The sequence below is a fragment of the Pogoniulus pusillus genome, chromosome 21, assembly GCF_015220805.1.
Source record: "Pogoniulus pusillus isolate bPogPus1 chromosome 21, bPogPus1.pri, whole genome shotgun sequence".
In the NCBI taxonomy this organism is placed as follows: domain Eukaryota; kingdom Metazoa; phylum Chordata; class Aves; order Piciformes; family Lybiidae; genus Pogoniulus; species Pogoniulus pusillus.
In genome coordinates, this window is record NC_087284.1 from 6,944,960 (window position 1) to 6,967,874 (window position 22,915).

The 22,915-nt window shown below is 41.7% G+C and overlaps 1 long non-coding RNA gene across 4 annotated transcripts in view; it reads left to right on the top strand.

Moving 5' to 3' along the window:
• Positions 1–22,915, top strand: part of LOC135184767 (uncharacterized) — a 353,179-nt gene that overhangs the window by 69,536 nt on the left and 260,728 nt on the right. For 3 of the 4 annotated variants that reach the window (XR_010306157.1, XR_010306158.1, XR_010306159.1), the window contains exons 2-3: positions 3,903–4,012; positions 10,959–11,062. This is a non-coding gene — a long non-coding RNA (uncharacterized LOC135184767). The remainder of the gene's footprint in view (positions 1–3,902; positions 4,013–10,958; positions 11,063–22,915) is intronic. The other variant, XR_010306160.1, reaches the window with a different exon arrangement.

Genomic DNA, 22,915 nt, shown 5'->3' on the forward strand with positions numbered 1-22,915 from the left:
TGATGCTGATAGCTTCTAAGAAAGTGCCTTGGCAAATGACAAATAGAACAGTAGAAGACATACAATTGTTCATTCATAGTTACGCTTGCAGCAATACATAGAGCTGTAGACTCCCAGAATAGCTTGGGTTGGAAGGGACCTTAAAGATCATCTAGTTCCCATCTCCCCGCCATCAACAGGAGCACCTTGCACTAGAGCAGATTACTCAAAGGCCTCATCCAACCTGGCCTAGAACATCTTGAGGGAGGGGACATCTATGATGTCCCTAGGCATCCTGTTGCAGTGTCTCACTACCCTTGTTGTAAAGATTTCTTTCTAACATCTAGTCTGAATCTACCCTCCTCAAGCTTCAATCCATTTGCACTTTGTAAAAAGTCCCTTCCTGGCTTTCTAGTAGTCCCCCTTCAGGTACTGGAAGGATGCTATGAGGTTTCCCTGGAGAGTCCTTTTCTCCAGGCTGAGCAGCCTCACCTCTCATAGCCTGTCCACATGGGCGTGGCCGTTTGAGCTGATCCTCTAGCTCAGACATAAGGGAAGTAAGGGAAGAGATGAACATTCCAGGGATAGGCCACATAAATGGCAACAATAGATAAATTAATATAATTTCATTGGAGCATCAAGAACTTAATGTCTAGAAGCACAGTTTGTTCTGCCCCTTCTCCTGCTGGCTTCTGCTGCTGCAGCTTCGCCTATCTTCCCTGGCTGCTGTTTTGGCTACTGCTGCTTCTGCTGCTTCGCGGCTGCTCGACCCCTCCCCCATCTCCCTTAAGGTTATTGTATTGTTTTTTTTCCCCCTTCCTTCCTTCTCTAGTTATTATTTCTCTTTACAATGGGCAAGGTGCTTCAGTCTTCTGACTACATTTGTGACCCTTCTCTAGAACCACTCCAGCAGTTCAGTGTCTGTCTTATGCTGGAGACACCAGAACTAAATGCAGTACTCCAGGTGGCATCTCACGAGAGCAGAGCAGAAAGAGAAAATCACTTTCCTTGTCCTGCTGGTCACACTTCTTTCCATGCAGGCCAGGACATGGTTGACCACCTGGGCTGCAAGCACATGCTGCCAGCTCATGTTCAATTTTTTTGGTCAACTGACATCCCCAAATCCTTCTCCTCCAAGACTGCTCTCAAGCCACACTTCGCCCAGCCTACATTTGTCCTCAGGATTGCCTTTGTGGAGTTCTGAACAATATTTTTTTTGTGATTTCAATTTTTATACTTAACATCTAAAAATTATTATGGGTTTTGTTTGTACAATGTGTTAAACAACCAACCAAACCAGTGTTAAAGTGGCACTTTCTCTGTCTTTCTCTTGGAGAGGGAGTGAAAGTAGGTCCCACCTTCCCCACACCGACCACCTCCTCTGCACATCTCTAATTCCTAGCATTACATAACTTGTACAGTAGGTGGAAATTTGAAATATGTCTTCCTCTTTATAAAAGGAAAGCCTCATAATACTTGGTTAACAAAATAATTTGACTATTTGATATTACAATTATTTATTGCCTTTTCTGTTGTCACTGAGGGTACATACCGAGCTGGGTGGCCATGCCTGGTCTTCTAAAGGATAGGGAAACTTTATGGTGGGATCTGGGCAGGTTAGACCAATGGGCCAAGAATATTTGTATGAAGTTCACCAAGTGCTGGATCCTGCACCTGGGTCACAACAACCCCATGGTAAGTTGCAGACTTGGGGATGTGTGATTGGAAAGATGCCACTTGGAGGGCGGTATTGGTTGATGGTTGACAGTTGACTGAACATGAGTCAGCAGTGTGCCCAGGTGGCCAATGACTAGCAGGAAGAAGGAGGTGATTGTCCCCCCGTACTCAGTACTGGTGAGGCCACACTGCACATGCCGTGTTCAGTTCTGGGCCCCTGACTACAAGAGGCCGTTGAGGTTCTGCAGCATGTCCAGAGAAGGGCAGCAGGGCTCACAAAGTGTCAGGAGCACATGGCCTATGAAGAGAAGCTGAGGGAGTTGGGGTTGTTCACTGGAGAAGAGCAGGCTGAGGGGAGACTTCATTGCTCTCTGCAGCTGCCCGAAGGGAGGCTGTAATGTGCAGGGAGCAGCCTCCTCTCCTTGCTATCAAGAGACAGGACTAGGGGAAACAGTTTCATGCTGCACCAGGAGAGGTTAAGGCTGGGTGCTAGGAAATATTTCTTCACAAAGGAGGTTCTCAAATATTGGAATGGTCTGCCCAGAGCAATGCTGGAGTCACCATCCCTGAGAGTGTTCAAGCAGCCTGGGGAGATGGTGCTTAGGGCCATGGTTTAGTGTTGACCCTTCAGTACTGGCTCCACAGATGGACTTGATGATCTCGGAGGTCTCTTCCAACCCACTATATTCTGTGATTCTATGTTCTGTTCCTTTAATCATCCTCGTAGCCTTGTGTTGGACTCTCCCCAGTAGTTCCCTGTCTCTTGAAATTGGGAGCCCAGGACTGGGTACAACACTCCAGATGCGATCTCCTTAGAGGAGAGGGGCAGGAGAAACACCCTGGATTTACTGACCACGCTCTCCTTAATCCATACAATCAACCCTGTTTACTCATCCAGTTTGTAGCATCCATGAACACCTCTAACTGCTCACTGATAAGATGATGCTAAATTTTGTCATTGTGCCAGCAGCTTGCCAGCAGCGTGGTGAGAGGTGACACATACTCTGCTTCCCATCTGAAAAAAGAGTTTCATCCAGTCAGTTATTTTCATCCAGTTCTCTTCCATGTTAAACAACTTAATCAGAGTGGTCATCTTCTGGCAGTATCTTAAACTGCTGTGCCTCTTCCTAACCAGCACTTTGCTGTGACAACTGCCTTTTCTAGCAGTGATTCCTTGTATTAACGGTGCCAGGGAATTGTACTGGAACCTCTGCTGGCCTCTGTAATGACAAGCTGATTAGTGCACAGCTTCTGTCAGGGAGCAGGTGATCAGCCTGTTGGAAGATAGATTTCCTTATAGAGAGGTATCCAGCTGATTTCTGACAGAGCACTGCATCCAAAACCTGATATATACTTGAAGTATGTGGAATAATGAATATCTGTGATTCCATAGGACTGCTGGCAAACAGCAAACTGGATGAATTTGCTCCATACTAAGCAACCCCCAGCAATAAATAAATAAATAAATGCAAATAATTATGGGCACACAGTAATAAATGTGTAGTCCAGTACACAATAAATCCTTCCTCTAGACATCAAAAGCTGTAGCTCATCTACCTTTTAATGGATTTTTATTACAATAATTAAAATAATTGCTCCTCATCCACGGTAAAGAAAATCAGGTGAAGCTTGCTTTTCTTGCAAATGTAGGGATTGAGACATGGATTTAATGAGCTTCAAAATGTTAGGGAAGTGATTAAGAATATAATTTAATTTAGCTGACAATTATGTACATGATATTGAGGCAATAAAAGCAAATATATGTGGATTCTTAGAGAGAATTAAAAAACAATATCCCATGATGTCAATCACCACACTTTGAAGTATAGCAAACAAACTTGGTGTTGTGTTTCACTGGATTGCAATTTCTTCCCAGCAGTGTTTCTCTTTCTAGGTACTTTTCTCAGTTTATGCAGTATTTCTTTAAGCACTATGCAGCATTCTGATTAAAAACAATGACTATAATTACAATAATGATATATATGTTTAATAGTTTGGGGTTTTTTTTAATCTAATGAATCGATCTGAAAATAGAAGCATGTAGGGAATCATTTTTTTTTCAGCCAGAGCATCCTGGCAGGCTAATCAGAAATCCATTTTCAGCATGTTATTTTTGTTAATGCTTTGGAAGTAAAAATAAAATAATTGCCAGTGACTGTTACAGATTAAAGAACTTGGTAAGGTTCTAAACCTGCAGAGCAATCTTGCTCAAAAAGTTAATCCACTTTTCTCTTCTTCAATCCTAGATCATTTATCAGCGTTTGCAGAAAACCTGTGCAAATTCGTGTGCTGCTGCAAGCATCATGCCTAGGAAAGGGGCTAGAGGATGTAGGAGAAGAAATGGAAGCTTGAAAAGGTATGTGGTGTCCTTTAGTTTATTATCCTAAAAAACTTGTTAGAAAATAAATGAATGTGATCTTTTATTTGGATACAAAGTGGAAGATTAAAAGGGTATTACTGCTTCAGTGGCATTATTATTATTGAGACTTCAGTGCCAGCTGAATGTGAGCTGGCAGCATGCCCAGATGGCCAAGAAGGCCACCAGCATCCATCTTGACCTGTATCAGGCATAGTGTGGGCAGCAGGAGTAGGGAAGTGATCATCTGCCTGTACTCGGCACTGCTTAGGCCACACCTCAAATACTGGATTCAGTTTTGGCTCCCTTGCTACAAGGACATTGAGATGCTGGTGTGTGGCCAAAGAAGGGCAGCAAAGCTCATGAAGAGTTTTGAGATCAAGTCCTGTAAGACTTGGCTGAGGGAACTGTGGTTGTTTAGTCTGCAGAAGAGGCTCAGGGGCAACATTATCACTCTCTACATCTACTTGAAAGGAGGTTGTAGTGAGGTGGGGGTCAGTGCTAAGACCTCCAACGGCCTTAAGTTGTACCAAGGATTGGAAATTAAGAAAAACTCCTTCAAAGCAGTGCAGAGTTAAACAGAATCCAAACTCAAAGAGGTACATCTTGAACATCAGAGTTATAACAATAAAAGACAATTGACAGACAACTGAGATACTAACTCTAGCTGATGTTATAGTGCAGTGGTGCTCCACTCCAACTCAGCTATTGATATGGAAATATTGCTTACTGTTATAACCGTGAACATGTGAATTCTGTGTGTCCCCAGAAAAGAATAAACAAGTTCTTCATTCTGTCTCTAAGTGGTAACTTAAAACATATTTAAGGTTTAACTTCACATTCTCCCTCAAATTCCTTCCTGCAACTACAAGAAAGTATAGAGGTGAGTGTGTTATTGGCATAGTAGGATTAAGATGCACAAAATATAGTCAATTCATTTAACTCTCCAAATTCTTGCTGTTTACTTCTTGCACCAATTTACAAGGTTTTAGCTTGTGGAGTCCTTGGTATGATAGCTGCAATAAATACAGCAACAAAAATACTTCTCTTGTTTCTGCCATTCAGAGATGCATGTTTTCATTTATAAAACTATATCAAAGTTTTTCCTACTAACAAGTTTACTACATATTTTTTTTAATATTCAGCATAATAAACACTTTTTTTTCTGGAGGAAAATGTGTCCAAGTAAGTGCTTAACTCTCCTTTGTCAGTACTGTAATCAGTGAACAATTTCTTACAATCTCACAGGATTTGTGTCATTGTTTCTCAGTCATCTCAACTCTTCCAATAGGCAGCAATAATTTACATTTTCACTATCTGAGTGTGCATAATCTGCTGCACCAGATCAAAGACTCATCCAGCCCTGTACCCTTTCTCTGTCAATTAATTGGAGTGCTTCTCTGTTCTCCACAGATACTGGAGAAAAGAGTACAAAAAAGTGAACAAATACAGCATGTTAGGAATTAATAATGAGTAAACAGAAAACAAAGCAGGATTGTTCACTCACATCCTGAGTATTTTTGTCAATGCTGAATTCTTCCCCATCTAGGAAAAAAAATCATTTGCATAGAAACTCCTAACAACAACAAAGATTTTAAATCTGAAAGATTCAGAGATCCAATAAGGAGATATTTGAAGGTAGAGATCTTCTGTGGTGGTTTGGCCCTGGCTGGGGTTCAAATGTCCACCAAAGCTGCTCTATCACTCCCCTTAAATGGACAGAGGAGAGGAGAAAATATACCAAAAGCCAGTTATAAGATAGGAGCAATTTAATAATAAGAAGAAAAGTGATGGACTATGTGGAAGTGGAAGCAGAGAGAGATGTCAGTCTCTACTTTCCATCAGCAGGACAATGGTTGGTTCTTGGAAGCAGGGCTCTCTACACATAATGGTGATGCAGAGGACAGACACCATGGAAGAATCCCCCCAGACTTCCTTCTTTCAGTCCATTCTTACAGCTCAGTTGACATCACATGGCAAGGAATATCCCTTTGGCCAGCTTAGGTCAGCTGTCTCTGCTGTGCCCCCTCAGACTCTTGAGGCCAAGAAGTGTTAAGAAAGCACAGCCTTGGTGCTCAGCTGAGCAGCAGCCAAAACACTGCTGCGTTACCAACACTCAGCTACAGCACTGCAAAGCATAGCACTAGAAAGATGTTTTGAGGTGAATTAACTCCTGGTCAGCCCAAACCCAATGCAGTCTGAAATCTCTGCCTAGAATTTTCCTAGTGAGCCATGAGAAAGTAGGCTAGGACACTCCAGCCTGAGTTCTATCAGGTTAAGAGAGAAACCATATAGATAACTGTGAAAATCAATGTTAATGGGGTGATAATCAGGGATTTTGTTCATTGCTCTGCTTTATTTTTATTTCCTCTTCTAGTACAATGACTTAAATGACAACAAATGAAGTGACAAAGCAAACATCATCTCCTAGTCACATCCAACCAATAACTTATGATTTGGAAGACCAGTGTCATTCTCAGAGACTCATATGTTGCAATACAAAGATAACATCCATCAGAAAAATGATGGTCTTAAAGGTCTTTTCCAATCAAAATGATTCTATGGTTTTGTAACAAACAAGATGAGAATCATTGTGCTTCTTCAGTGAGTCATATGAATAACAGTGAAGTCTTTCTTCCCCAGCTCAGATAATGAATGTGTGCCATGGTGTTAGAATCATTTTGGTTGAAAAATCATATAAGATCATTGAGCCCTTCAACTTAAGACCACCATGGCCATTAAAACATGTTCAGAAATGCCAGGTCCACTCATTTCTTGCACACCTCCAGTGATGGTGACTCCACCACCTCCTTGGGCAACCTGTTTCAATCCCTGACCACTCTTACAGTAAAGACTTTTTTCCTAATATCCAAATTAAACCTCCCCTGTCTCAATTTCAGGCCATTTCCTTTCAGGAATGAGAGTTATGCCAACTCCTCATCTTGCAAGTAGAAACTCATGTTAAAAACTAGAAACCTTGAGGGCTTTTTTTGGCATCCTGAAGAAATTTATTTCAATTCCAGTCTTACAAATCCTTTTCCTCTGATGGCCACATTTCAGTGAACTAACAATGGTTTGGCCTCACCAGATATGTATTCATAATTAATAAAAACGCTGTGTACTTCTAGTCTGAGAAATCTTTGGTTAATTCTAGACGGAACATTTTGCTACAGAAAAGCTTTTAAGGTTTTTCTTTCATTCTCCACTTTAGAAGATGCCTTTTACAAGACTTCCTTCCATCTGTTTTGAACAGTTGGTTCTAAGTAGATAACAATTAGACTACTATTTTAGTTTCTTTTCATTTTGGTGATGCAGTGTTTTTAATTTCATTCTCAACAAGCATTAAAGTACAATTTGGTTTAGGTAAAATTACTACTTTAACAGGTAGCTACTTCCACTACTTCATTTCAGGATTTAAATCCATCATTCAGAAAATGTCACCAGTAAATTGAGGGCTGACCTGTTTGGGAGCAGTGAATAGGAAAAGGACCTGGGGTCCTGCTGGATGGAAGGTTGACTGTGAGCTAGCAATGTGCCAGTGCCGTTCTAGAATGGATTAAAAGGGCTGTGGTTAGTAGGTTGAGAAGGGTTCTCCTCTACCCTGCCCTGGTGAGGTTGCATCTTGAATATTGTGTCCAGTTCTGAGCCCATCAGTTCAATGAAGACCTCAGGGAACTGCTTGGTAAAGTCCAGCACAGAGCCACAAAGATACTGAAGAGAGTGGAACATCTCCTTTCTACGGAAAGGGCTGAGGGATTTGGAGGGATTTTGCTCTGGCAGGGGAGGTTGGACTGGATGAGCTTTCGAGGTCCCTTCCAGCCTGTAACCTTCTGTGATTCTGTAAATCTGACCATTTCCAAGTTTGGGTAGATTGAGATTAGTTGTTCTCACTTTCCTTAATAGTTTAGTTCCTCAGTGAAAAATAATGCTAACATAATAATTCCAGACCCTGAGCAGCAGCTCATTGTTCTGCTACCTGCTGCTCTGGGTTTTGCTTTGGTTTATATTTAATTTCAGCTCCAGGAGAGCATTCTTCCAGCTTGCCCAGCATGAGTGTCATTCATTTAGATGTTCTGTATTGTTGCCAAGTTGTCCTATTCTGGTTGCTTCTAGCAGCTCTGTCTCAAGTGCCTTTCAACTGTTTTATAAGTTTGGTTTACTAAGTTGGTTCAAATCTACCTTTCTAGATACCTGAAAACTCTCATCTGCAAGTTTTCACAAATTAACATCTCATTTTCTGTTAACCTCCAGTTTGATTACCTTTCTCTTCCCTCTAGAAACTTCCATCACCTATCCTTAACAAGCTTCAGACCTTAACAATTACTTCCAAAAAGTTACCCAGAGGGCAAATATAACTCCCAAATATATTATTTGACAAATTTTAATAAACTACAACAGATTTCTTTTGCTGTTCTATACTGAAGCTGTGCTATTCTCTAATTTTATGTCTGTCTAGAGGGTTAATTATAAAGCAGTCAAGATTCATATAGAGAAAACCTCTGGAAATACAAGATTTAGCTCCCACTCTTTTTTATGCTTGAAGCAGAGATATTATACACTGAGAAAGCCCCAGCATGTGTCTTGTTAACCTAAGTGAAACTGGTTCAAATTCAGAAGTAGTACATGACATAGTATGAACTAGGCTTATATTTGTTGATATTCCCTTAACAGATCTGTGTATTTCATAGCTATGGGTCTAACCTGACTATATTATATGTTTTCCCTTTGCACACATGTACATACAGCAATGTACCCTTGTGGTCGAGAAGGCCAGTGATATCCTGGGGTGTATTAGAAGGGCTGTGTTCAGTAGGTCAAGAGAGGTTCTCCTTCCCCTCTATCTGCCCTGGTGAGGCCACATCTGGTATATTGTGTCCTGTCCTGGGCCTCTCAGTTCAAGAAGGATGCCAAGGATTTCTTGAAAGAGTCCAGTGCAGAGATACGAAGATGCTGAAGGGAGTGGAACAGCTCCCTTCTGAGGAAAGGCTGAGGGAGCTGGGGCTCTTTAGCTTGGAGGAGACTGAGGGATGACCTTTTTAGTGTTCATAAAATGTGAATGGCAGTGTCAGAAGGATGGGGTCAGGCTCTGCTCAGTGATGTGCAGTGATTGGATAAGGGGCAGTTGGTGCAAGCTGGAGCAGAGGAGCTTCCAAATGAACGTAAGGAAGAAAATTTGCACTGTGAAGGTGACTGGGGGAGGTCTAGGCTTGATATTAGGAGGAACCTCTTGCCAGAGAGAGTGATTGGCATTGGAATGGGCTGCCCAGGGAGGTGGTGTTGTCACTGTCCCTGGAGGTGTTCAAGAAAAGGCTGGATGAGGCACTTAGTGCCATGGTCTAGTTGACTGGATAGGGCTGGGTGCTAGGTTGGACTGGATGAGCTTGGAGGTCTCTTCCAAGCTGGTTGATTCTATGAAAAGTCTGTTTGGCTCCAGAGCACTGAAGCTAAGGACTGAAAATCTAACCTTCTGAAGTTTGAGTGGATGGGGACAGAAAAGAAAGAGAGAGAGAAAAAAAGAAGAAATTAAACATGATAGAAAAGGTAATACCACCCTCATACAAATTTCATGAGTTTTAAATAAGTATCATAACAACTTAAAAATTCATATAGCTGTAATCTAATGCAAAACAAACTTCTGTTGCCATGAACGGAGTCAGACACAAAGCGTTACAGAAATCATACAATCACAGAAGGTCATGGGCTGGAAGGGACCTCAAGAGATAATCCAGTCCAACCCCCCTGCCAGAGTAGGATCACCTGTACCCCTCCAAATATGTACATCCTTCCTATTACAAAATCTGGACAGATTTTGTCAGACAGTATATGTCCAATTCATCAATCAAATACTTGGATACATCTCAATTTTGGTGAATGCAATATTTGTATTTACTGTGTCTCCTAGGAGCTGGTGTTCCTTCCTCCTGCTTCTCCTTCCAGTAGGACTAGGGAGGTGATTGTCCCCTTGTACTCAGCTCTGGTGAGGCCACACCTTGAGTATCATGTTCAGTTTTGGGCACCTCATTGCAAGAGGGAGGTGGAGATGCTGGAGTGAGTGCAGAGGAGGGCAATGAAGCTGAGGAAGGGCCTGGAGAATAAATCTGAACTGAAGGAACTGGGGCTGGTTAGTTTGAAAAAGAGGAGGCTGAGGGCAAATATCTTTGCTGTCTTATAGCTACCTGAAAAATAAATGGAAAAATTTGGCTCTTCTGTGGAAACAGTCTGAGAGAATTTGAGCTGTCCAGGCTGGAGAGGAGAACCTTATTGTGGCCCTCAAATATCTGAAGGGGGCCTACAGGAAAGCTGGTGAGGGACATTTTAGCATGTCAGGTAGTGATAGGACCAGGGCAAATGGAGCAAAACTAGAAGTGGGTAATTCAGATTGGATGCTAGGAAGAAATTCTTCACCATGAAGATGGTGAGACACTGGAACGGGGAGGTGGTAGAAGCCTCATCCCTGGAGCTTTTAAGACCAGGCTGGATGTGTCTCTGAGCAGCCTGATCTAGTGTGAGGCATCCCTGCCCATGGCAGGGGAGTCAGAACTAGATGTTCTTTGAGGTCTCTTCCAACCCTGAGAACTCTGTGATTCTGTGATCCCTGAAGATTGAGTCTAGACCCTTGCCAAAGCAGGACCAGCTGAAGAGCTTGCATGTGCAGCCACTCATGTCTCCAACAAATTCTAACTTTGATATACTTTGCAGCATGGAAAATACTTCTTTTTTTCCATGTTCCACATTGTGAAAGGTAATCTTCAAAATGGTTGGAATCTCAATTGAAATATCACCTTGAGAGAACAATAATTATCCAAGCTATACACATCTCTTGAAGTGGAATTTAAATCTTACAGGAACAGAGAGGTTAATGAAATTTCTAGGGCTTTCTCCCTCAGAGGTCAGAGATACCACAATAACATATTATCATTGTGTTTGATATTTCCCTTCTATTCAGATCTGAATTATAGTGGAAAATACAAATGAAATCTTACCTGAAAGGAAAAGGCAAGAAATCACCCAAACTTTTTTAAGCATCAAAGAAACTCTCATCAAGTTCAGGTAATTCTCATTTTACTTGGGCTGCTTTAATTATTTTTTTTTCCTCAAAGAGAGCATTATGAATTCTTACACTTTTTAATCATTTATGACAGATGTTTTAGGAGCTGTGTTTAAAAAAAAAAAATAGACCAGGAACCTTGAAAAATGTTTACAAAGAAATTGCCTGGCAAGTCATCTCTTGTAGTATCAGAAAATCTTCAGGTAATGAGATGCCTTTAAAAACAGAAAAGCTTCTGGTAATGAGATGACTTGAAAAAGAAGAAATTGACAGTATCTTACAGGAAAATGTTTACAGCATGCAGAAATTTACCCAAAAAAAAACTTAAACAGCAACCACCCCACAAAAAGAGTGGTTAAATATGCTGAATTCGGCACCTGCGAGAAGTATTGTAACACAATTTGAGTAAGGTAGAGATTTTGAGATGTCAAAGCTTGCTTTTGTTATAAATAACAGCAAAACCTCCAATGGGTCTGAATATCCTCTCATGTAGGGAAAAAAAGATACAGAGCCACAGAATCAATCTGATTGGAAAAGACCTTTGACATCATCAAGTCCAACCTGTCACCCAACACCTTCTAATCAACTAAACCATGGCACCAAGTGGCGCATCTAGTCTCTTTTTAAACAATCCCAGGGACGAGGACTCCACCACCTTCCTGGGCAGCCCATTCCAATGCCAATCGCTCTTGCTACAAAGAACTTCTTCCTATCATCCAGCCTAAATCTGCCCTGGCACAGCTTGAGACTGTGTCCCCTTGTTCTATCACTGATTGCCTGGGAGATGAGACCAACCTCCATCTGGCCACAACCTCCTTTCAGGTAGTCATAGACAGCATAAGGTCTCCCCCTGAGCCTCCTCTTCTCCAGGCTAAATATCACAGTCTCCTCACAGGGCTGTGCTCCAGCCCCCTCACCCACCTTGGTGCCTTTCTCTGGACACATTCAAGCACCTCAACACCTTTCTTAAATTGAGAAGCCCAGAACTGAACACAGTACTCAAGGTGTAGCCTAACCAGTGCTGAGTACCAGAGCAGAAGGACTTCCCTGGTCCTGCTGGCCACACTATTCCTGATACAGGCCAGGGTGCCATTGGCCTCTTGGGCACACTGCTGGCTCATGTTCAGCTGTCAAGCAGTAACCTCAGGTCCCTTCCTGCCTGGCTGCTCTCAATCAAAATGTGTTACTTTTCTTATCCTAAACTTTTTTATTATTATTTTGCAATGATTTTATAGATCTAAAGCAAGAGCAGTATAAAAAGGTAACTTCTTAGCTCAAAAAATAGCACTGATTTGTATTCATGCTTCAGAATCTTCCCCTGTGTTCAAAAATTTATTAGAGAAACCAATATATCAATGTATTTTATTACTGATAGAACTGACGTTTTGGATGACAAATGGTTGTGTCTTTTCTGTCATATCTTTTCTGATATGACCGAGTATGACTCTTCTGATGTGATAAACTTACTTATTCTAACATAGAGAAAATCCACTGTTGCAAATAACTTCTGCATTAGATTTGAGCTTTCAGATGAAACAGGTCAAAGCTGTAATGAACCTGAACAAGATGTTGAAAGATAATGTTGTTAATTTAAAGTGTCAGCCTTATTTTCATGGCATTTCCAGCTGCATCCTACACAAAGTGTTTTCATCCAGTGAAGAAAAGACAAACTGATATGTCCAATATATTGGAAAGAAATTAGAGTAGTTGGTGAAGCAGCCAGAAGCAGAAATGAATCATCTTTATTTCATTTGCAACTGTTAGTTATTTGCAACCTTCCATCTGCTGTCCTTGGCTATAGTTAGGGAACTATTTAATCACTTAACTGGCAAGCCATGGGATGAAGGTAGGTGCCCAACTGCATGCTTAAGGACTTGATGAATTCAGGCCTATTCTGTGCTTGAAGCATGCAGAGTTGAATGTTATCGTTGTGTCAAGACTAGAAAAGAACAGCCTGAAACTATAATGTATGTGATTTTTATTATTGATTAGTAACATATGAGGCAGATTTGTGTTGTTTAAATGTAAATAAACATCATGAAATGCAGTAGGAGTGGTTGGGAACCTGTGATGGTTTGGGTGTTCCCCACCCTCCCCACACCTTTTTAAGTCACCCAGACTAGACTCAGCCAGCTCTGGAAATATGAATGAAGCTTACATTTACAGCTCAACACAATATACAAGCAGATGTTTACAGTGTATATACAGTTACAGGACAGAAATATACAAGATAAAAAGGTAATACAGAAACACAACAGCCCTCCCAGAAACCTGAGTCCCTAGGAGGGGCTCTCAACCACCCCTTCACCTTCCCCCTTCCCCTCTCAACCTTACCCCAGTCCCAAGGAAGAGTAGAGGTTCAGCCAGGGGGTTAGGAAGCAAAGTGGATTAGTCCAAAATGAAGGGTGAGGTTAGAGAGTAAGATGCAGCTCAGCCAGCAGCCCCAGTGAGAGTGGTGCTGAGTGTCTTATCTATGTTTTGATTTATGTTTTTATACATCTCAGCAAGCCTATGAGGGAAGTAGACATCACCCTTGTTTTCCTTTCACAGCCTGTAATCTAGTTCTTCTCACAAAAACATTCTAACCTGCTTCAAACTGGCACAGACCCCATCTCTAGAGATATCTGAGGAGAGGCTTGACAGGGATGTGGTCAACCTGATCTAGTCGAGGATGTCCCTGCAGACTGCAGAGGGGGTTGGACTAGATGAGCTTTGGAAGTCCCTTCCAACCCAGACCATTCTATGATTTATCCATTAGGAAATGAGCATTTCCTCTGTCCTCTGATCTTTAGAGAAAGTACCAAGTTCTTCAATCTTGAAAGGAGCACTGCTTATGTTAATAAGAGTTACTGTCAGTAAAGGGCATTTTATCAGGTCTTTCTTATTTTATGCTCTTTTCCCTGCAGTCTATTTTCTAATTAATTATCTATAAATTATCCACTTGCCCTTTAAGTGATAGACACATTCTTACTAAAACATACCTGGCAGCTACTTTCCTTTCACATAACTTCCATCTCAAGTAACTTTTGTTGTAATTGAGGATGGTGATATAACAGACATCTCATGTTAATATTTACACAGAGGGAATGAATACTTTTCAAGAGAAAGCCATAATTACAATCATTTATTGGATATCTTACTTCCAGATGGATTGCCTTAGTAAACCACATAAAAGCCTTCTAGCAGCACATATGAAGGATAAAAATGTTTGATCCATTTCAAATACTTTCCAGTATCAGAGATCCAAAACAATGCAGTCCACATTGTTTCTTTAATAGATTAAACTATAACTGTAATATGTAGATGGCAAAAATGCCTACCAAAATTCAAGGCTGAAAATAAGTTCCATGTATTTCCATATAAAAAGCTTCTGAAAGCCTCAAGTATTGCGTCCAGTTTGGGGCACTTCAATAGTTAAGAGAGACATCAGAGTGCTGAAGCAAGTGCAGAGAAGGGCAATGAAGCTGATGAGCCTGGAGAATGAGGAGGGACTGAAGGACCTGGAGCTGTTTAGTTTGAAGAAGAGGAGGCTAAGGGCAGGCCTCATCAGTCTCTACAACTACCTGAAAGGATGTTATGGAGGGGTTCGTGCTGGCCTCTTCTCACAGGTAATTAGCAATAGAATAAGAGGGAATGGCCTCAAGCTGTAACTGGGTAGGTTTAGACTGGAAATGTTTGTTCCCAGCAAGAGTGATCAGTCATTGGAATGGGCTGCCCAAGGAGGTGGTTGAGTCACCAACCCTGGATGTGTTTAAAGGTCGTTTGGATGTGGTGCTTGAGAATACGGTTTAGGGGTGAACTTTCTAGAGTAGGGTTAATGGTTAGACTTGATGATCTCAAAGGTCTTTTCCAACCTGAAAGCTTCTGTGATTCTGTGAAAATGTTTATCACTGTTTTATGGCATTATGTTTAAGAAAATAGTGGTGCATAACTGAAATTAGTGTTAACACTTCCAGGACCCAGTGGATATATGATATATCCATTAAACTCTAGAATTGTTAGGCTTTAGTTCTATATTGGCTTTTAGTTGCACATTGGCCTGTGATTATGTTTATGCTTTCCACTTCAGCTTGACCACACTTGTTAGTACAACTGCAGATGCAGGTCACAAACAGTGTGATGCTGTTTATATCTGATGGATGCAATAAAATGAGATTTTCTTTTTCTATAATCCTATGATTACAAGGTCAAGCAGATGAGGCTAGGAATAAGAATCTGCCTGCCACGTAAATGATTGTGCTTGAGATCCAGTTGACAATGATACTTCAAGTTTGATTCACTCTTTCAGTTTCTCTTTAATTCATCTTTTTTTTTTTTTCCCTGAATTGGCTCAAGTGTATGAAAATTAATAGAACTTGGTACACTTTTAACATTGGTGAAATGGCTTGGGGGCAGAAGTATAACATGAGTGGTCCAGAAAGCCAGTCCAAGCTGACACATTTCCTTTTTAGCTGATCTGGAGAAGTGACACAACCTAGCACCTTTTCAGCGTTCTGTGACATGGAACCACCCATGGCACATGTGCTCCACAAGCCTTTCCAGAGAAGCCTTTCCAGCTGTCCACCCAATTCTTTTCCTCAGGAGCCTTCTTTAATTTAGAGCAGAGAACTGCACATTGCCCTGATTATCCGTGGGACAGCAATGTGCCCTTGAGATCAAAAAGGCCAATGGGATCCAGGGGTGTATTGGGAAGAGTGTGTCCAGCAGATCCAGACACACTGGATCTCTGCCCTGGTGAGACCCCACTTGAGTACTGCTTTCAGTTTTGGGGTCCCCAGTTTAAGAGGGACAGGGATCTGCTGGAGAAGGGCCAGTGGAGAGCTACGAGGATGATTAGGGAAATAGAGCACTGCCTGATGAGGAGAGGCTGAGGGACCTGGGACTTTTTAGTCTGGAGAAGAGAAGAGTGAGAGGAGATGTAATAAATGTTCATAAATATCTGAGGGATGGGGATTGGAGGAGGGGTGGACTCTGCTCACTTGATCCCTGTGATAGGACAAGGAGCAGTGGATGTAAACTGCAGCACAGGAGGTTCCACCTCAACAGAAGGGGGAACTTCTTCACTGCAAGGGTCATAGAGCACTGAACAGGCTCCCCAGAGAGGTTGTGGGGTCTTCTTCTCTGGACACTTTCAAGGCCTGTCTGGATGTGTTCCTCTGTGACCTGAGATAGATTATGGTCTTGCTCTGGCAGGGGGATTGGACTCAATGATCTCTTCAAGTCCCTTCCAACCCATGACATCCTGTAATCTTGTCATCCTGTAACATTGTTTGAAGAGTGCCCTACAAGCTGTTGGGTTGGGAAGTCTGTGTGGGTGGCACTCTGAAGCACACAGAGAAGCAGGAGTGAGGAAGTTCTGGCAAAGACACCTTATGAAGTTCCACTGAAGAAAATAGCTGTCCCAGTACTTATGGGCATGGCAAGGTGACTTGCTGGTGTCTGTCCCTTGTATTCTTGTTGCGATTCTACTCTGCTGAAAATGGTTTGGAAATATATCTCTTAGAATTTGCCTTTCTTTTCCAGCCATATTAGGGTTTACATGTTCAACTGTCTAGCAGTTTCAGGGTTTTGATGCTCAGTTTTACAAGCTCTTTTTCTAGGCTGTGCCTGATTTGGACATAGCATGAAAAGAATAGATATGATTTTATAAACTCCCATATAAATGTGAATTACATAGGGGGAAAATGAATTACATTTTGCATCACCTTGAGAAGTGTTTTGATTTCTCTACAAAAGATCAATGGTTAAGATACTGGATGCGTGGGGGTGCCTGTTTTTGTTGCTACTTTGATTTTCCAACTTGAAGTACCACCAGGAGGATTTACTGGGTAATGACTAATTCCTTAGTTGTTTTAACTAGCACCTGGTTCTTCATAAGCCTTGGCAGCTGCTTCTTCCTCTCTTGTAGAGTGTGCGCCACAGCCTGTCCCTACAGGTGAGGTGCTCCATGCCTCTGATCATCTTCATGGTCCTCCTCTAGACCAAGTCCATTCTTGACCTGTAAACATATTTGGAACCTTTAACTTGTAGCAGTCTTAAGGACCTACATATTTTGTATTGCTGTTACCAGCGAGTTTTAAGTTCTTCACATCAACCGCCTTGTGTGAGAGTCACTTTTGGGCATATGCTGGGTTTTTCACAAGGTACAGGTCATTGCAAGCTTTCTGAAATTTGCCATACATGCAAAAAAAGTGATCATATTTACCTTAAACTTATCTTTCCAGTTTATTGAAATAGAACCTTAAATGTAGTGGCATGAACCTTTCCGTCTATTGCTCTTTAATCTGAGAGCTGATTTGGTCCCATATTCAGCCACGTTTTTTATCTGATGTTACTAATATACTTTCTCTAAAGATTTTCTGTCTTTGTTATGTGCAGCATATTTCATCCACTGCCACAATACCATGCTCCACAGCCAAGGTAATCTAGTTTTGTTGAAAGAAAAAAACAAACCAGTTGTATAGTCCTTTAAAATCCTGTCAAGACCCACAAAGATAAAAAATTATTTCAAAGGCTGAAATAATCATAGAATCATAGAATCAACCAGGTTGCAAGAGACCTCCTAGATCATCCAGTCCCACCTAGCACCCAGCCCTATCCAATCAATTAGAGCATAGCATTAATTGCCCCATCCAGTCTTTTCTTGGACACCTTCAGGGACAGTGACTCCACCACCTCCCTGGGCAGCCCATTCCAATGCCTCTCTCTCTCTCTCTGTGAAGAACTGCCTCTTAACACCCAGCCTAGACCTCCCCTGGCACAACTTGAGACTGTGTCCCTTTGTTCTGTTGGTGATTGCCTGGGAGAAGGGACCAACCCCACCTGGCTACAACCTCCCTTTAGCAATGAGGTCACCCCTGAGCCTCCTCTTTTCCAGGCTAAATAAACCAAATCTATTCCATAGTATAATTCTGAGTATGACAAAACATCTAATGCACATAACACATAAATGAGAGCTTATGTTGGCCAGTCAGGGTTTTCCCCTCTTCAGAATGTACACACAGTTTGTACCCTTCACCACAAAATATCAGCTTTACTCGACCACGCAGTCATTTCTCTGCTGTGACAGCACGGAGAAAAGAGCAAAGTGGTAGCTAGCTAGGGAAATCCCTGACACCAGTCAACTGGCTCAATAGAGTTCTGCTTGCAGACTGCACAGAAAAAGATGAATTGTTTGCACAGGAAGAATGGACAGAGAAGGTCAGAGAAACTTCTAGACTTTGTCCTCTCAAAGCGGGGACGTAAACAGCTACACAGATCTTTCAGGACATAAATCTGTGCAGTACAACTGCAACAACTTTCAGAGCCAGACCAAGCCATAAATTTTGCAGGACCCCTTAGCCATCAAGCACTAGGGAGGGGAAAAAACCACAGAGAGAGCATGTATGTGCTATAGAAGCAGCATGCAAAGTCTGATGTGTAGTCCCAGAATGCTGATTTTTCAACAGCATGACAAAACAGAGCAGCTGAATATTTCTCTTTGCTAAGCAAAGCCCCACTGTGTAGGACTGACAATAATGTGCAATACAAGTGAAACAATTTCATGGGATTCAATGCAGAAATGTGGTGATCTGAGAGCTGAGACTTCACCCAGTGCACCATCATCACTCACCTTGCTCAATATTTTTCACATACAAGTCTCTTATGTCCTCACAGACAAACCCATGAGTATTTAGAGCAAGTACTGTTGGGGCTACATTGAAATAAACTTCCAGCAGCTCTGAGTGGATCCAGAATAAAGTTTGCTTAATTTAATGCCTCAAAAGATGTACAATTAGAAGAATAAATAAAAGCAACATTAAAAAACAAGCAAACAACAACAAACAGTGGCAAATTAAGAAATAAAAAGTGCAGGCAGGAAAAAGTTTTGGGTTTTCTTCCTTTTTAGATATAAACTTGATAAGATGAAGCATCAAAGTCTGATGATACAAGAAATCAAGGATGGCAAGGGTTATAGACCACAGACCCACTATTTATCTTTAAGGTGGAAGATAGTAGATTTAAATTAGATATTAGAAAGAAATTCTTTACAGTGATGATGATGAGACACTGGAACAGGTTGCCTGGAGAAGCTGTAGATGCCCCCTCTCTGGAAGTGTTCAAAACCAGGTTGGACAGGGCATTAAGTGACCTGGTCTAGTGGAAGGTGACCTGCCCAAGATGGGGGAATTGCAAAGGCTTCTGCCAACTCCAACTATTCTATTGTCATAATTTTAGAGGGGATAGATCCTCTTTTACCCCTCCACAACTCTGCTGGGCAGCCTGTTCCAGTGTTTTGTCACCCTCTCAGTGAAAAAATTCCTCCTTATGTTTACATGAAACTTCCTATACTTCAGCTTCCACCCATTGCCCCTTGTCCTGGCATTGGGCATCATCAAGAATATCCTGGTTCCACCCTCTTGGCATTCACTGTTTACATATTTCTAACATGAATGAGGTCACCTCTCAGGCTTCTTCTCTCTGAGCAGCAGAGCCTCAGCTTCCTCAGTCACTCTTCGTAAAAGAGATGTTCCACTCCCTTCATCATCTTTGTGGCTAGGTGCTGGACTCTTTCAAGTAGTTCTGTGCCCTTCTTGAACTGGGAGCTCTTCCAGTTGAAGAGTTTGACAGGCAGGTCAGGGGATTTAATTGCTGAACTTTTTGTGGAAATTCTCTGTTGCAAACTTGAAATTTTTTTTTCTTGATAGGTGTTTTGTTTAAAAGTAAATGTTCTTGAAGTTGTTATTGCTGTGACTGTTTATCAATTCACCCAAAAAAGGGGGGTTCATGATAATATCTTAGCCAGCTTTCACTGTAACATGGTAAAATGTTCAAAGCTAGAAATAAATAGATTCACACTGGATGTTAGGAAGAAATTCTTCACCATGAGGGTGGTGAGAGGCTGGAATGGGTTGCCCAGGGAGGTGGTTGAGGCCCCATCCCTGGAGATGTTTAAGACCAGGCTGTATGAGACTCTAGACAGCCTGATCTCATATGACATATCCCTGCCCTTGGCATGGGGAACTGGATGATCCTTGTGGTCCCTTCCAACCCTGACTGATTCTATGATTCTAACTAATTGGGTGGTTATGCTGGAAATGAAATGTTTCAGTATAATTTCTTCTCTCATTATTTTTTTAAAGGATTATGCACTTTTATTTATTTATTTCCTTACTCTCCCTTTTATTCTGGTAGTTATTTAATCATATTTGGCCTCTATAGTGCTCAGTAATACATAACATTTTGAAGCAGATGGAGTTCCCTAATGTGTATTTATTATTATAATCTTAGAAGCTTCATCAGCAGCACCAGCATTTAGAACAAGTGAGCCATTCAAACTTTGCAGTGTTTATATTGCTGCTTTATTTTGATCATGCAGTAGACCCATATTTTATTTATTCTTCAGCCATGCAATTTCATAATAAGATCCAGAAAGGTCACAACAATTATTTTCATATCTAAGTAGTTCACAGGAATTCAATTAATTTAAATTAAATTAAATTAAATTAAATCAGTGAAGATGAGGAAAACCTACAAAATGCCCTGAAACTGAATACATGTTCCATGTATTATAGCATTAGCATCTTTGTGAGAAGCTTACAAATTCATATACAGATCATAAAATCATAGAATCAACCAGGTTGAAAGAGGCATCCAAGATCATCCAGTCCAAACTATCACCTAGCCCTGTCCAGTCAACTAGACCATGGCACTAAGTGCCTCAACCAGTCATTTTTGAACACCTGCAGGGATGGTGACTCCACCACCTCCCTTGGCAGATGCACAGATTCATGTACAAATACACATTCAGATAGACAAACCATTGTTCTGGTTTGATGATTTATCCACTGGTATTCTAAAATGTATTTAGAGCATGTGAAAGAAGTGGAGACAGAAACAATGGGATGAAGAGGATCATGAGAGATCTGCCTGGTTTTAACAAACATTCATATTTAATGAGTAGTTTCTTATAGCTTCTCGCTGCAAACAACACTGTGTAACATTTTGGCTCCTGATTCTTTATTTCTAAGCAAACCAGAACATAACTTTTCATTTAGGACTGGGTGAGGAAGACTCTCAGTGTCAGTGGGGGCTACAACGATGTCTCTAGGAACTAAGCCTCTTCTGCTAGAAGCAAAAAGAGTTGTAGTCCTATTTGAAGCAACATTTCAAACAACTAGGACAGAAATTCAGGGTACTTAATACTGTGTATAGGGTTAACACTCCAGGGGAAGTAACCCTGAACCTGACCCTAGGTGGTCTTGACCCCTCCCCAGGGGTGGGTCTGAACACCACCAGGTGATGGTTAGCCCACTCCCCTTTCCTGTCTAAAGATCCATAAAAGCAGGGGGACTTCACATTTCTCTCTCTTTGCCCTCTCTGCACTCCCTGCCTTGGTCCTATCACCATCCTCTTCCTGGTTTCTCTTTGTCTTACCACATGGCCATCACCCATGAGGTGGGCAAAGCATCACCATCAAACTCGGGCTGTATTTATACATTTTGTGTTTTTTTTTTTCCCTTCCCTATACCTTTTGTATTCCTACCTCAGATACCTTTTAAATTTATTTGTTAAACTCTTCTTTTTAACTTCCAAATCGAGTGGGATTTATTTATTTGGGTGTGCTTACCTTTCCTCTCTCCACATCTAATTTCTTTCTTTTGGGAAAGAAAGGGGAAGAGGGAAGGGCACGTCATACAACTGTTATTGGTTCTATCAAATTTATCTGAGTCTCTGGAAATTTAAATTAGAATGGGGACATGCTGCTTGGCACAGTCTCAATACACCTTCTGTGTGTAGAGGGAGCTACTTTACACTTCCCTATGTTTTTACAAACAAATACACTCATGCATATCTTGCACACCTACTTCCCTTGCTGGTAGAATACCACCTCTAAGCTTCCCTAGGCCTAACAATGCCAAAGGAAACACTCTCAGTAACTCAGACACCCATAGAAGCACAGAATATGAGGAGTTGGAAAGGACCTCTAGAGATCATCTAGTCCAACCCCTGTGTCAAAGCAGGATCATCTAGGGCAGGCCTAGACAGCAGGAACACATCCAGGCAGGTTTTGAAAGTCTCCACAGAAGGAGACTCCACAACCTCTCTGAGCAGCTTGCACCAGTGCTCTGTCACCCTCACTGTAAAGAAGTTTCTCTTCACATTGAGGTTCAACTCCTGTGGTCCTGCTTATACCTGTTGTCCCTTGTTCTATTACTGGGCACCATTGAATAGAGCCTGGCACCTTCGTCTTGACACCTACCCCTCAGATATTTATGGAATCATGGAATCATAGAGTGGTTTAGGTTGGAAGAGACCTCAAAGATCACCCAGTTCCAGCACCCACCATAGGCAGGGACACCTCCCACTAGAACAGACATTAATAAGATCCCCTCTCAACCTTCTCTTCTCCAGACTAAACAGCCCCAGTTCTCTCAGTCTTTCTTCATAGCAGAGATGGTCAAGTCCCTTAATCATCCTCGTAGCTCTCTATTTGTCTCTCTCCAGTGAATTCCTGTCTTTCTAATCTGGGGAGCTCAAAATTGGATACACTGTTCCAGGTGTGGTCTCACCAGGGCAGAGCAGGAAAGCCTGCCTAGACGTGACAGTCACTCATCTATTAAGCTAAGCACAATATTGAACAATATGAACTGCTTTCACATATTTTTGAGTGAAGTAAACCCCTTACTTACATTTAGTATTCATTCCACTGTGCATTGCTTTTGAAATAATATTTTATACATCCTCTCTGAGGTTTCAGCAACTGTAGCAGTAATGACCTTGAAATGTCTCTTCCTGGTTATTAGAGAGAACTGCACATGCAAGCTAGTTAATGGCATTGCAGCGTGCAGCCGTCGTCAGGGCGTTTCAGATGT